We start from the raw sequence: 13,430 nt of genomic DNA on the forward strand, positions 1-13,430 counted from the left end.
AGAGGAGAGAAAGCAGTCTATAATGGGGCATGGTCCCACTGCAATCCTTTCTCTTCTCTTTCTCCTCCTTTCAGAATTTTGGATATATACATATGCACACCACCACCCCTGGCATGTTTTTCAGGCCACCTCAACCAGGATTTGTACCATGGTCAGCTCTCATAACTTCTGTGTTCTGGGGCTGGCCTCATTTCCTGTAACATTACAGGCCAAATGATTTTTGCAGATTATGAAGTTCATCCACATATTAGTAATTAAACTACATTGGTGGGATACACATTATGTAAAAAGTTTGTGGCTACTATCAGTTTTCAGGCAGTCTTTAAAATCAATAGTTAAGGAGACAGCAGATGCTGTAGAAGTTAAGGCAGCTTGGGACCAGCAGTTGGCGTAACGGCTATGTCGCTGAACTCCCATGTAGTCGACCGTGGTTCGAGTCCTGGACCTGGTGGCTTAAACTGTCGCTGGGTGCGTGTGTGTGTGTGTGTGTGGGCCCAAGATCCTGAGAGGAGAATGGAGGAGAAGGGATTGTGACGTGGCCATCCCCCCTGGGGGGTGATTTATTGCTTTCTATCTCTCTGTCTCTCTCTGCCTTTCTGGTGAGCGCACGCACCCTATAGCAAAAACCTCTCTAAAAAAAAAAAAAAGAAGAAGTTAAGGCAGGTGTATATCACATAGCTGACTGCACAGTTCAAGTCCTGGACCCAGTTGCTTGAAAAACACACTGGGTGTTACATTTCCTCTCCAAAACCCTTCAATGTCCCTCACGTATTCTTAGATTAAGCCAAGCACTTTCATTGGCTTACACAATTTCCATGATCTGCCCCTGGTTTTCCTCCCTTGACCTCATTGTTCCAATCAGTTGTATCAGTGCTATGTGGTTTTCCATTTATTCCGCTCGCCACGCCCTTTGGTTCCTGGCTTGTGTACCTGCTACCCTCTTTCCCAGAACATTTTCTATACCTTCTCCCAAAACTTTTCTACTCCTTTACCTCTTCTATTTTTTCATTTTCTCTAGAAAGGTTCTCTTTCCTGAACCTCCTCGAGATTTCAGTAGGAGAACTTGGGAAATGCTCTGTTGGTGTTAACCCTCCCTGGTCGTCAGCACTGGGCATGCATGCTGCAGTGGCTGCCAGTTTTCTGTTGTCCTCTTGGAACTGTAAGCCTGCTCTATCTGCATCCCTCTAACCCAGTTATGTCATCAAGATACTCAATAAATACTTGTGGAATTAATTGATAAAGAAATGAATGAATGAATGATCAAATAAATGAGCAATATTAAATCTGAACTTGGTTGCTGAGGAATCTTTTCAAAGCCTACCTGAGACATTTTCAGTAGAAAAACCATTAGGGAAAAAAAAATTACAATCTAACTTTGCTCAGGGCATAAATTTTGTTTGTAGGGTCATTTTATCACTTACATGAACAGTAAAACAAGAAAAACCATTGACATTAAAGCCAGAATTTTAATCTTAGCAAATAGCAGAAACAAAGAGACTATTCTACTGTAACAAACCAAAGCTTATAGTTTATGACCTAATTTAATGAAATATTTGAGTGTTAGATCTTGATTTATTTTGTGTTTGTTTATTGAGCAAGTATGTAGAGCTCCTATATACTTTTAATTGCAGGTTGTCTTTAAATTTGTAGTATCTTGTCACTTTACTAAGTAGAACTTTATTTGTTTAAACATTCCATAGCATCTTGGTATTCTGGGTGCCTCACACATCAGTCATCTCTTTAGTGGTAGAGTAGATAAGGTAGCAGTTAAGAGAATGGACAGTTGAATGTCACAGGAGATGTCAGCCAGAGTAGATGAGATGTTTTTGCACGTATCTACAGTTGACCTACACAAATAGAATGATGATGCATTTATTTGGTCGTTTGAGACTTCCATTAACCGAAACAACCCTGACCTCTCTACTCCATGGGCAAGCTTTAATGGTTGAGTGCCTTCAAGATGCTAGTAGAATATTCATTTTTGTCATGATTTCAGGTTACACTTCAGTTACAAGGGGCAGAAAGTACTTAGCTCTTTATCTGCAATGCCTTTGAAGAACAGCATTGGTTGCTAAGGAACAGCAATAGTATATTCTTGTGCAGACAATTTGTCTGCTGGGAATTCACAGTACTTTTTTTTTTTTTTTTTTTGAGAGGTTTTTGCTATAGGGCGCGTGTGCTCGCCAGACAGACAGAGACATAGAGACAGAAAGTGAGAAATCACCCTCCAGGGGGGATAGTCACGCCGCAATCCCTTCTCCTCCATTCTCCTCTTGGGATCTTGGGCACACACGCACACGCACACGGCGTGAGTTCTAAGCCACCGGGTCCGGGATACGAACCGCGGTCGACTACGTGGGAATCCAGCGACATAGCTGTTATGCTAACTGCTGGTTCCCACAGTACTTTTCAACCAGGCTTTCTCCTTCTTTATTCCCCAATGTAACGGCAACATGCTGAGTTCAGTACACTCACCTGTTTTGGTCAAGAGTTGCCACAGGATCCTCTAAAGAGCAGAAGAGGAGCTAGGATGGTACTCCTGCTCTCCATTGAGTACTATAATAATTGGATCCTGGAAAGAAAGGATTAAAAGAGGAAATCCATTGTGTAGTTGTTTTGTAAATTGCTGCCATCTATTTGGTTAATGCCTTTGTCACATGACCCTTCCATATCTCCCCTGGGCTTCAAGGATCGTGATTTCTGTCTCACAGACAAGGAAATATATAATGACTTACTTTTGAAGGAGTGAGAGTTTAACACTGAGAGCCTGAAGAGCATGGCAACTTGCTGGAATTTCCAGACCCTTATAATCTGGAAACACTTTGAAGCTGTTTTCCAAAAATGCCTTTATCTAAGTCTTTTAAAAGAGGATCAATTCAACTTTTTTCACTTTAAAGTACATTGGAACACAGCACGGATTTCCTTTAGCTCTTAAAATTCATTCAGTGTAGCAGTTAAGGGTGACTTAATTAAAAAACAACTGACAATATCATGAAGCTAGTGAACAAAATAGAACTAATTTCAGACTGGAGTCCTACCTCTAGGCTGCAGAGAGCTTTGATTCAATATTTGGGCTTGTTTCCTTTTGTACTCAGGCCAGAATTTAACAGCAATGGGGGTTGGTTGTGTTCTCTGTACCTAAATAGGTGGATTTTCAGAAGCTATGAAAACTAACCAAAGGAAGCCAACCTTGATTTATGCAAAACCAGGTAGATTATTATGTCAAACACAATTCTAAAAAAGATGTTTCTACTATACATAAAATTACATGAGACTCAGATGCCATCTTGGCTCTCATAAACTTTGTGATCTCAGGCAAATCCCTTGAATGTCTCTGGAGCAGATGGATTCCATAGTCTTTCCCAGTCCTAAAATTTCATTATATATTAATATCTGTGCTAAACTGGCTCAAGTGGAAGCATTTGGCAAATTTCAAAGGAAAATAATAACTATAATATTTAGTGACTGCTCACTGTGCATTAGACCTTTTATAAAAGTTTTTATGCTTTACCTCATTTAATCCCCACAATAACTCCATGACATTAGTATCCAATTATTTCTCTTTTGTCCCAGCCTGCAGGACAGTCAAACAGGTTTCCTGAGGGAGGGAGTGAGAGATGGGACAAACACACACACACACACACACACACACACACACACAGTGGAGACAATATGAGGTGCTGATCAAGTCTTCCGTCGTCCATTTATTGAGGAAAAATGGCGAGTTATATACAGGCTGGTGGGCATCGATTGGTTGCCCGAAATGCAAATGAGATAGAACAGCATGAACCAATCATTGGTGTGGGTGGGTCTCTCCCATTGCCTAGAAACCCAACTGCCCCAGAGGAGAATAGTTGGTCACATGATTTCTGAGAAATGGTTTGCTCAATAAGGAAGTGAAATCTAATGGTTTCTAAGATGGTGGATAGCTCAAGATGGCGGATAGCTCAAGATGGCTTCTGTATGCAGTGCCCTCCACACTCTTTTATAATGAGGAAACTAGGAGAGTTCCATAGCATGCTCCAGGTGAGTCCAGTCTGTGGCTAGACTAAGACAGATCAGACAAGCACTCTGGGTACTATATCCACCATTTCTATCTCTGCTTTTTACTCAGAATCTGGTGCTAATCAAGCACTTGGCTCTTGAGACTTCCAGTTTGCTTTGTGTAGAAGCAATGTACATGCAAACAGTTTGGTGTTTGCAGAATGAATTCTGCCTGTGGGTCCTATGGAAATGACTTCATGATGGCAAAATGGCTTCTGGTGAATTTACAAGAGGAACTCTGAGTGTTAAAACAAAAGTAAATGGAAGTATGAAAATCTACAGAGGCTGCATGTAGTAAGGATGATGTGTTGTCAGTAGGGAGCAGTGTGGCTGAATGTGATAAAAAAGAGAAGCACATGTATGTAAAGTCACTCATCACATGCGTCTATAAGATCTTGTACCTCGCAACCAGCAGATAACATAATGGCTGTGTCGCTGGACTCCCGTGTGGTCAACCGCGGTTTAAGTCCTGGGCCCAGTGGCTTAAACTCATGCTGAGCGCATGTGCGTGCATGCCCAAGATCCCGAGAGGAGAATGGAGGAGAAGGGATGCAGCGTGGTCATCCCCTCTGGGGTGGTTATTTCTTGCTTTCTGTCTCTCTCTCTCTCTTTGTCTTTCTGGCAGTGCATGCTCCCTATAGCAAAAACCTCTCCAAAAAATAAAGATCTTGTACCTATAAAGGCAGGTGGCATCTGGAGGGCATCTTTAAACAGGGCAGCCTTAAATTCTCTGTAGCAATAAAGTAGTGGTTGACCTTTTTCTTCTGAAATTTTCAAAGCACAGCCTTGGTGTGTAGAAAACAGTGATTCTGTAGGTCAACCAAGAAACACAGATATTTTATATGCTTTTTGTGACCCTCTGCACTGGCTGAGATACCATGTAGAATACAAAGAACTATGTGAAAAATATGTCTTCAGGAAGCACAGAATTAAGAGATATAATATCATGAAGGGATGAATAATATTAGATAATATTTTTAATGAATAGTACAAATAAATGGCAAGTTGGTATGTACGTCAAAGTTTGGTGCAAAGATTTGTATCCCAACAGTCTTTTAAAATTTTATTTACAGGGGCCTCCAGGTGGTGTGGTGGTTAATGTGCTAGACTGCCACATGGCCAACCACAGTTTAAGTACTGGACCTAGAGGCTTGTTTTTCTATTTTCCTTTCTCTCTGTCTCTCTCTGGTCAAATTAAACCAATAATAATGATAATAAATGAAATAAAAAATAATTCTTTAAAAAATTTTATTTACAATTAGTCACTGTACTTTTTTTTTTAAAGAGGTTTTTGCCTTACAGTGCATGTGCTTACCAGAGAGAGACAGAGATAGTGAGAGGGAAAGTGAGATCATCCTCCGGAGGGATGGCCACACTGCAGTCTCTTCTCCTCCATTCTCTTCCTGGGATCTTGGATACACAGGCACACACAGCTGGCATGAGTTTCAAGCCACTGGGTCTGGGACTCAGACTCTGGTCAACCATGTGAGTGTCCAGCAATGTAACTGCTACACCACCTACTAACTAGTCACTTGCACATTTTTAGAGTATACAAAATGTTTTTTTCATGCAGCGCATACTAGTCAAGTTATATTACCATGTACATTATTAGCAATAGTTAACTTTTCATTTTTTTATCTTTTTTTCCCTGATCTGCTCCCTGTGACCCTAAGCTATACTGTCTCTACTATCTTCAGTGGCCCTCACTGCTATTATATCTTTCGATCTTTCAGTTTGTGCCATAGAATGTAGACATTTGGTATATATTAAGCAGGGAAATACAATGCCTGTCATTCATGGTCTACCTTGCTTTACTTATGATTAAATCTTCTATTTCTGCCCACTTTGTATCAGATACCAGGGTCTCAATGGTTTTTATAGCTGAGTAATATTCTAGCGTGTAAATGCCACATTTTTTCAATCCATTTATCTGTTTTTGGACATTTGGGCTGATTCCATGTCTTAGCAATTGTGAATAATGCTTCAATGAATATGGATGTGCAGGACCAGCAGATAACATAGCAGTTATATTGCTGGACTGCACATAGCCAACTGTGACTTGAGTCCTGGACCAAGTAGCTTGAAAATCATGCCAGGCTCATATGTGTATGTGCCCAAGAACCAAGGAGGAGAAGAGATTACATTGTGGCTATCCACCCTAGGGGAAGATTTCTCACTTTCCCTCTCACTGTGTAAGTTCCCTCTCTCTGCAAGTGTACACGCCTTAGGCAAAAACCTCTTTTAAAAATATATCTTCAGGAAGCACAATAAATTTTTTAGAAAGAAAATACACCTGAATGGATAAGTAATATTAAATAATATTTTTAATGAATAGTACAAATAAATGGCAAGTTGGTATGTACTTCAAAGTATGGTACAAAGATTTGTATCGCAACAGGTTTTTTAACGTTTATTTATAGGAGCCAGCAGGTGGTGTGGTGGTGAAGGTGCTAGACTCCACATGACCAACCAAGGTTTGGCCATGTTGATGTGCCCTTTGACGTGCAAATGTTTTTTCTGACTGAGTGTTTTTCTATCCTTGGGTAGAAACTCAAGAGTGGAATTACTGGGTCATGTGGTAGTTCTATTTCTAGATTTTTGAGGAAACTCTATATTGTTCTGTACAGTTGCTGTACTAATTTACATTCCCACCAAGAGTGTAGGACAGTTTCCTTCTAACAGCCTTACCAGCATTTATCATCCTTTTTTTTATCTTAGCCATTCTGACTGGGGTTAACTGGTATCTCATTATGGTTTTGATTTGCAGTTCCTTTATGACAAGAGATATTGAGGGGCTGGCAGGTGGCATGGTAGTTAAGGCACTAGACTTCCACATGGCTGACCATGGTTCAAGTCCTGGACCTGGAGGCTTGTTTTCCTACTTTCCCTTTATCTCTCTCTCTGGTCAAATTAAACAAATAATAATGATTCTAATAAATGAAATAAAATAATTATTTATAAAAAAAGAAACATCGAGCATATTTTCATATGCTTTTGGCCATTTGTATGTTTTTCTTGGAGAATTGCCTGTGCAGCTCATTTGCCCATTTTTAATTTTTTTTTTCAGGTAAGCTGCTTAAATTCCCTGTATATTCTGGTTATCAAAGGCACAGTTTGCAAACATTTTCTCCCAATCTGAAGATTGTCTCCTTACTGTTTCCTTCGCTGTGCTAAAGCTTTTTAGCCTGATGTAGTCCTACTTGTCTATTTTCAGGATTATTGCCTGTGCTTTGGGGGTCTTATTTAAGAAGTCTTGCCTACTTTTATGTCACCAAGAGTTTCCCCATGTGTTTTTTACCAGTAGTTTTATAATGTGAAGTCTTAGGTTTAGATCTTTGATCTACTTGAAGTTGATTTTTGTTAGTGGTGAGAGATAGAGATCCAGTTTCATTTTTCTACAGGTGAATATTCAGTTTTTCCAGTATCATTTGCTAAAGAGATTTCCTTTCCCCCTTTGGACTGTCCTGTGCCCTTTGTCAAAAATTAATTGGCTGGAGACCAGCAAATGGCATAATGGTTATGTCACTGGATTCCTATGTATTCAACTGTGGATCGAGTTCTGGACCTAGCAACTTAAAAATGGTTCATGTCAGATGTGTGTGTATGCGTGCCTCAGATCCCAAGAGGAGAATGGAGAAGGGATTACAGTGTGGTCATTCCCCATGGTGGGTGATTTCTCACTTTTTGTCTCTCTGTCTCTTTGTCTCTTGGGTGAGTTCACACACCCTATAGCAAAACTCTCTCTTAAGAATTAATTGCTGTATGTCTTGGGGTTTATTTCTGTGTTCGTTATTCTGTTCCATTGCTCTACATGCCTATTTTTGTGCCAGTACTATACTGTTTTGATTATCACAGTTTTGTAATACATTTTCAGGTCATTAAGTGAGATGCCTTTCTTTGCACAATATTCCCTGGGCAATATGGGGTCTTTTATGACTGATTAATTAGTCATAAATTAATCATGGATTAATTTTTTAGAGGTTTTTTTTTTTTTTTGCTATAGGGCACATGCCCTCACCAGAAAGACAGAGAAAGACAGAGAGAGACAGAGAGACAGAAAGCGAGAAATCACCCCCCAGGGGGGATGGCCACACCACAATCCCTTCTCCTCCATTCTCCTCTTGAGATCTTGGGCATGCATGCACATGTACCCAGCATGACTCAAAATTTTTCAGAGAAATCAGAAGTGAAGCCATCAAAACCTGATCTCTTCTTTGTTGGGATACTATTACTGATTCAGTCTCATTGCTTTTTTTTCCTTAAGAATTATTTATTTTTATTTAATTCCTTTTGTAATTATTATTTTTTAATTTGACCAGACAGAGGCAGAGAGAGAGAGAAAGGGAAAGTGAGAAAGCAAGCTACCAGGTCCAGGACCCAAACCATGGTCGGCCATGTGGGAATCCAGCACCTTTAACCACCATGTCACCTGCTGGCCCCTAGACTCATTGTTTTTTATTGGCCTGTTCAGGCTTTATATTTTTTTCCTGGTTTAATCTTGGTAGATTATGTATGTCTAGAGATTTGTCCCTCTCATCTAGGTTTTTTTGCTTGTTGGCATATAGTCTCTTGTAGTATCCTTTCATGATTATTTCTGTTATGTTTGTTGTAATGTCACCTGTTTTATTGTTGATTTTATCTCTGTTCCTTCTGTTTTTCTTGATTAGTCTACCTAACGGAGTATTAGTTTTGTTTATCTTCTCAAAGAGCCAGCTTTATTTATTTATAATGGACACAAGTCCATTTATTTCTATATAGTTGTTTTATTCTCTATTACACTGATCTCTGCTTGAATCTTTATCATTTCTCTTCTCCTGGTATTTTGAGGGGATGGGGTTGTTCTTATTTTTCCAGATCTCTGAGATGTGTTGGGCATGGGGTTCTTCCTTTTCCAGATCTCTGAGATGTGTTGTTAGATCGTCTATTTGCCACCTTTCTTTTTTTACTTTATTTTTTTCCTTGTAAGCACTAATTGCTATAACTTTCCTCTTATGACTGCTTTTGCTGTGTCCCGTAAGTTATGGAAACTCATGTATTCATTACCATTGGTTTCCATGAGTCTTTTTGTATCAGTCGCACGTTCTTCCTTTTCCAGATCTCTGAGATGTGTTGTTAGATCGTCTATTTGCCACCTTTCTTTTTTTACTTTATTTTTTTCCTTGTAAGCACTAATTGCTATAACTTTCCTCTTATGACTGCTTTTGCTGTGTCCCGTAAGTTATGGAAACTCATGTATTCATTACCATTGGTTTCCATGAGTCTTTTTGTATCAGTCGCACTGTCTTCAGTGGTTATGAAGTCGTTCAGAAGTCAGTTGTTTAGTTTCCCTGTTTGTGTATTTTCAAGGTTTCTTTCTGTAGTTGATTTCAAGTTTAGTTCTGTTGTTGTCAGAAGAGATGCTGGATAGTTTTGCATTTGTAAAGGCTTGTTTTGTGTCTTATTATGTGCTGATCTTCAAAATTCCATGGGGGAGTGAGAAAAATAGATATTTTGTGGTTGCATGAAATGTTCTATAGATGTCTGTCAAGTCTACTTGGTGTGCGGTATCATTTAGATCCTATATCTGTTTTGTTTTGTTTTGTTTTGTTTTAATATTTTTGTCTAGATGATCTGCCCAGAGAAGACAGCGGAGTATTGAGATCGCCAATGATTAGTGTGTTGCAGTCTCCCTCTCCTTTTAGTTATAGCAGCCTTAATGCTCCAGGGTTGGGTGCATAGATATTTATAAGTATTGTATCTTCTTTGTGTATTTATTTTAGTACTATATAGTGTCCTTCTTTGTCTCTTCTTAGATTTTTTTGTCTGGAAGTCTATTTTGTCTGATATCGGTACTGTGACTCCAACTTTTTTTTTGGTTTTTGTTTGCATGAGGTATATTTTTCCAGGACTTCATTTTCAACCTATGTATGTCTTTATCAGAGAGGTGTGTTTCTTGCAAGTAGTTGACTGCGGCTTCCTGGACTTTTTAAAATTTATTCAGCTAGTCTGTGCCTTTGTATTGGATAATTTAATACATTAATATTCAACCTTATTATTGATATTTGTAGACCTATCCATGTCATTTTGTTAGCTGTTTTCTTGTTTTTCTGTGTGTTTTCTTCTTTTTTTCTCTTTAGTTTTCCTGATATAGTACTCCCTTCAGTACTTCTTGAAGAACTGGCTAGTTTTGGTGAATTCTTTGTTTTCATCTGAGGAAGTTTTTATTTCTTCTTCCCATTTGAAGGATAATCTTGCCAGGTATAGTATCCTTGGTTGAAATTGTTTTTCTTTTAGAGTTTTGAATATGTCTTCCCATTCTTTCCATGCCAGTATTGTTTCAGTTGAGAGATCTCATGTCAGCCTGTTAGGATAGCCTTTGTAGGTAACTTGATATTTCTCTCTTTTCATTTTAGAATCTTCCTCTTTGATTTTTACCAATCTGATAATGATGTGTCATGGAGAAAGAAGATCATCTTATGTTGATTCTGTTTGATGTTCTTTGTGCTTCCTTGATTTGTTTCTTTTTATGTTTCTCTAGATTTGGAAATTTTCAGGTAGTATTTCATAAAAGAGGTTTTCTATGCCTTACTGTCTTCTTCACCTTCTGGAATTCTCACTGTATGGATATTTGGGCATTTAATGGTGTCTAGTTTTTCCCATATATTATTCTCATTTTATTATTTTTTGGTAATTTTTTTCATTCTTATTTGTGGTTCAGATTAAGTCAGCAGCTTTGTCTTTCAGGTCAGAGATTCTTCCATGTGGTTCAATCTGCTGTTGATGCTTTCAAGGGAGGTTTTGGTATCTTAAATTGTATTCATCATCTCCAAAAATTCTGTTTGATTCTTTTTTAGGGTGCCTCTCTCTTAAGAAATTCATCCTTCATGTCATGGAATGATTTTCCATGATCTCCTGGAGAATGTTGTGCATTTGCTCTTATATCTCATTGAGTTTCATTATGCTGAATATTATGAATTCTCTTTCTTTCATTTCTGTGATGTTTTGTGTTCTATCTATTGTTGTTGAGGAGTTGCTATATTCTTTTAAGGGAGATATACTTCCTGATTTTCTCCTATTTCTTGAAGCTCTGTTTTCTAGGCATCTGGTTGGGCACTCACTTCTTCCTACTTATTTGGGGTAGGTTTCTGGGACTGTGTGTTTGTGCACTTCTCTGTGATATACTTTAGCTCCACTTCATTTTCCCTCCTGTTTCCAAAATTTTCTAGTTCTGATGTGGCAGAACACTGACTAGAGGAGGCAAATTGTAAGGTAGTGGGTAAAGTGACACATGGGCCTGGAGATCCTGCCTCTCCCTGGTTCTGGGACCTGCAGAGAGCCTGGCCAGCTGATGGAGAGACCAGCCAAATAGTCCTGATCTCTTACTGTCTCTGGGAGCTGTGAAGGTCCTTGCCGGACTAGTTGGAAGAGATTCCATGGCCCTACTCCTTCCTCCCTGGCTCTAGGACCCACAAAAGGCCTGTTCAGCTGATAGGAGCCAAATATCTCCAGTCCCTTTTTGTCTCTGGGAGCTTCCCCCAATAGCTTTTTTTTTTTTTTTTTGAGAGGTTTTTCGCTATAGGGCGCTTGCACTCGCCAGACACACAGAGAGAGACATAGAGACAGAAAGCGAGAAATCACCCCCCATGGGGGATAGTCACACTGCAATCCCTTCTCCTCCATTCTCCTCTCGGGATCTTGGGCACACACGCACACGTGCTCGGCGTGAGTTCTAAGCCACCGGGTCTGGGACGCAAACCACGGGCGACTTTGTGGGAGTCCAGCGACATAGCCATTACGCTAACTGCTGGTTCCTGCCCAATAGCTTTTTAACTAAAACATTGGAAGATGAAATTTCAAAAACTGTTTGACTTATTATGTATGTGATTTAAGCAAGTCACTTAATCTCTCTGAGCCTTGGTTAATTTATTTGTAAAATGAAATGCTGAAAGATCCTAACTGGAAGGATGGGGTAGAAGTCAAATGAGGTAATGAATGTGGAACAACTTTACAGAGTTCTTATGTAATGTTGTCATTTCTGATATCAATTAATAATCTTCATCAGAAATTTCTAGCTCTGTGTTTTTCAAGCATGTGGTAGAATCACACAGCCTTGCCCCTTTGTATTTACGTAGGGCCATGTAACTTACTGGCCAATGAAATGTGGGCTCAAGTGGATATTTGTCACTTCCAGGAGGAAGCTATAAAGAACCTTATGTGTGAGTCACTACGTTTCCTTTCTTTTTTTTTTTTTTTTGCCACTGTGATTGATTGTGAAAGCAATGTCAAGCCTCAATCAACGTGAGTTGATTGGCCAATCAACCTTGAATGGCCATGATGACCAAAGCCCCCAGCTAAATGATGGTAAGCCTGGACATGAGCAAGAAATAAACTTTTGTCACATTACAAATGGGATTTCGAATTGTTTCTGCAACACAGTCTCCCAGCACACTGGCTAGAATGTGTATCCTGCATCCTCACATTACTTGAGTATCTGTATACCCAGGTTCTACATTTGTTATCTTGGCGCTGTCGGTGCATATGAAGTTGTGCATATCACGACACCTTTTTAAACTCCACTTAAAAAGTGTTGGCTTCAAACCAGTCATATATCCTGTCACTGTTCTTTTATTTAGGTAGTATGGTGCTTAAGGCACTGGACTCCCACATAGCTAACCACAGTCTGAGTCCTAGACCTGGCAGCTTCAAAGCCACACCAGGCGTGTGACATGGAGGATAATTGATTGCAGTGTGGCCATCTTCCCTGGAGGGTGATTTCTCACTTTCTCTCTCACTGTCTTTCTCTGTCTCTCTCTAAAAATCTTTAAAAAAAAAGTTAAAAAAAATTATTTGAGGTGATTAAGATATCTTCAGACCAAGAACAGAACTAGACTTCTCTATTTCTATTTTTAAAAATCAGTTTAATTAAAGGGAAAAGTTATTGGTCAGAACAAAATTTTTGTGCATATCTTGATATTTTTTATTTTTAACTATGATTTCTGGTTTACATATATCTGATATATATCTTTGTGGGGTATGGTATAGTTTCTCAAAGTATATGTGCAGCGTATCTTTTTAAACAGGGAGCATTACATTAGGACATAATGTGTGGAAGAGTGGTAGACTATAACCAGACCTACCTTTACTGCATGTATTTCTTTCTGTTGCTTTTTATTTTGTTTTCCTAATGTATAGCTATTGCAAGAAAATTATATACCTGGATCTTATCATTTTAGACAAAGTAAACCCTTGCTCAGGTTTCAGGTTTTTTTTTTAAAATTTTTTTTTATTAATTCACTTTACACCATCACAACACACAAATGAATTTTCCATCAAAATACACTGTGCATTGGCTCAATCAAGCACATCCACATACATGTTCTCAGCAAATAATTTTCCAATTCTTACGT

General features: G+C 39.0%; 1 protein-coding gene and 1 pseudogene across 1 annotated transcript in view; one reads left to right on the plus strand and one right to left on the minus strand.

Moving 5' to 3' along the window:
• Positions 1–12,575, minus strand: part of LOC102476905 (nuclear speckle splicing regulatory protein 1 pseudogene) — a 17,516-nt pseudogene extending 4,941 nt beyond the window's left edge.
• The window catches only part of TMEM108 (transmembrane protein 108), a 465,878-nt gene that overhangs the window by 152,806 nt on the left and 299,642 nt on the right, over positions 1–13,430 (plus strand). The window lies entirely within an intron of this gene.

This window comes from Tupaia chinensis, unplaced genomic scaffold, assembly GCF_000334495.1.
Source record: "Tupaia chinensis unplaced genomic scaffold, TupChi_1.0 Scaffold146961_1, whole genome shotgun sequence".
NCBI classification, from domain to species: domain Eukaryota; kingdom Metazoa; phylum Chordata; class Mammalia; order Scandentia; family Tupaiidae; genus Tupaia; species Tupaia belangeri.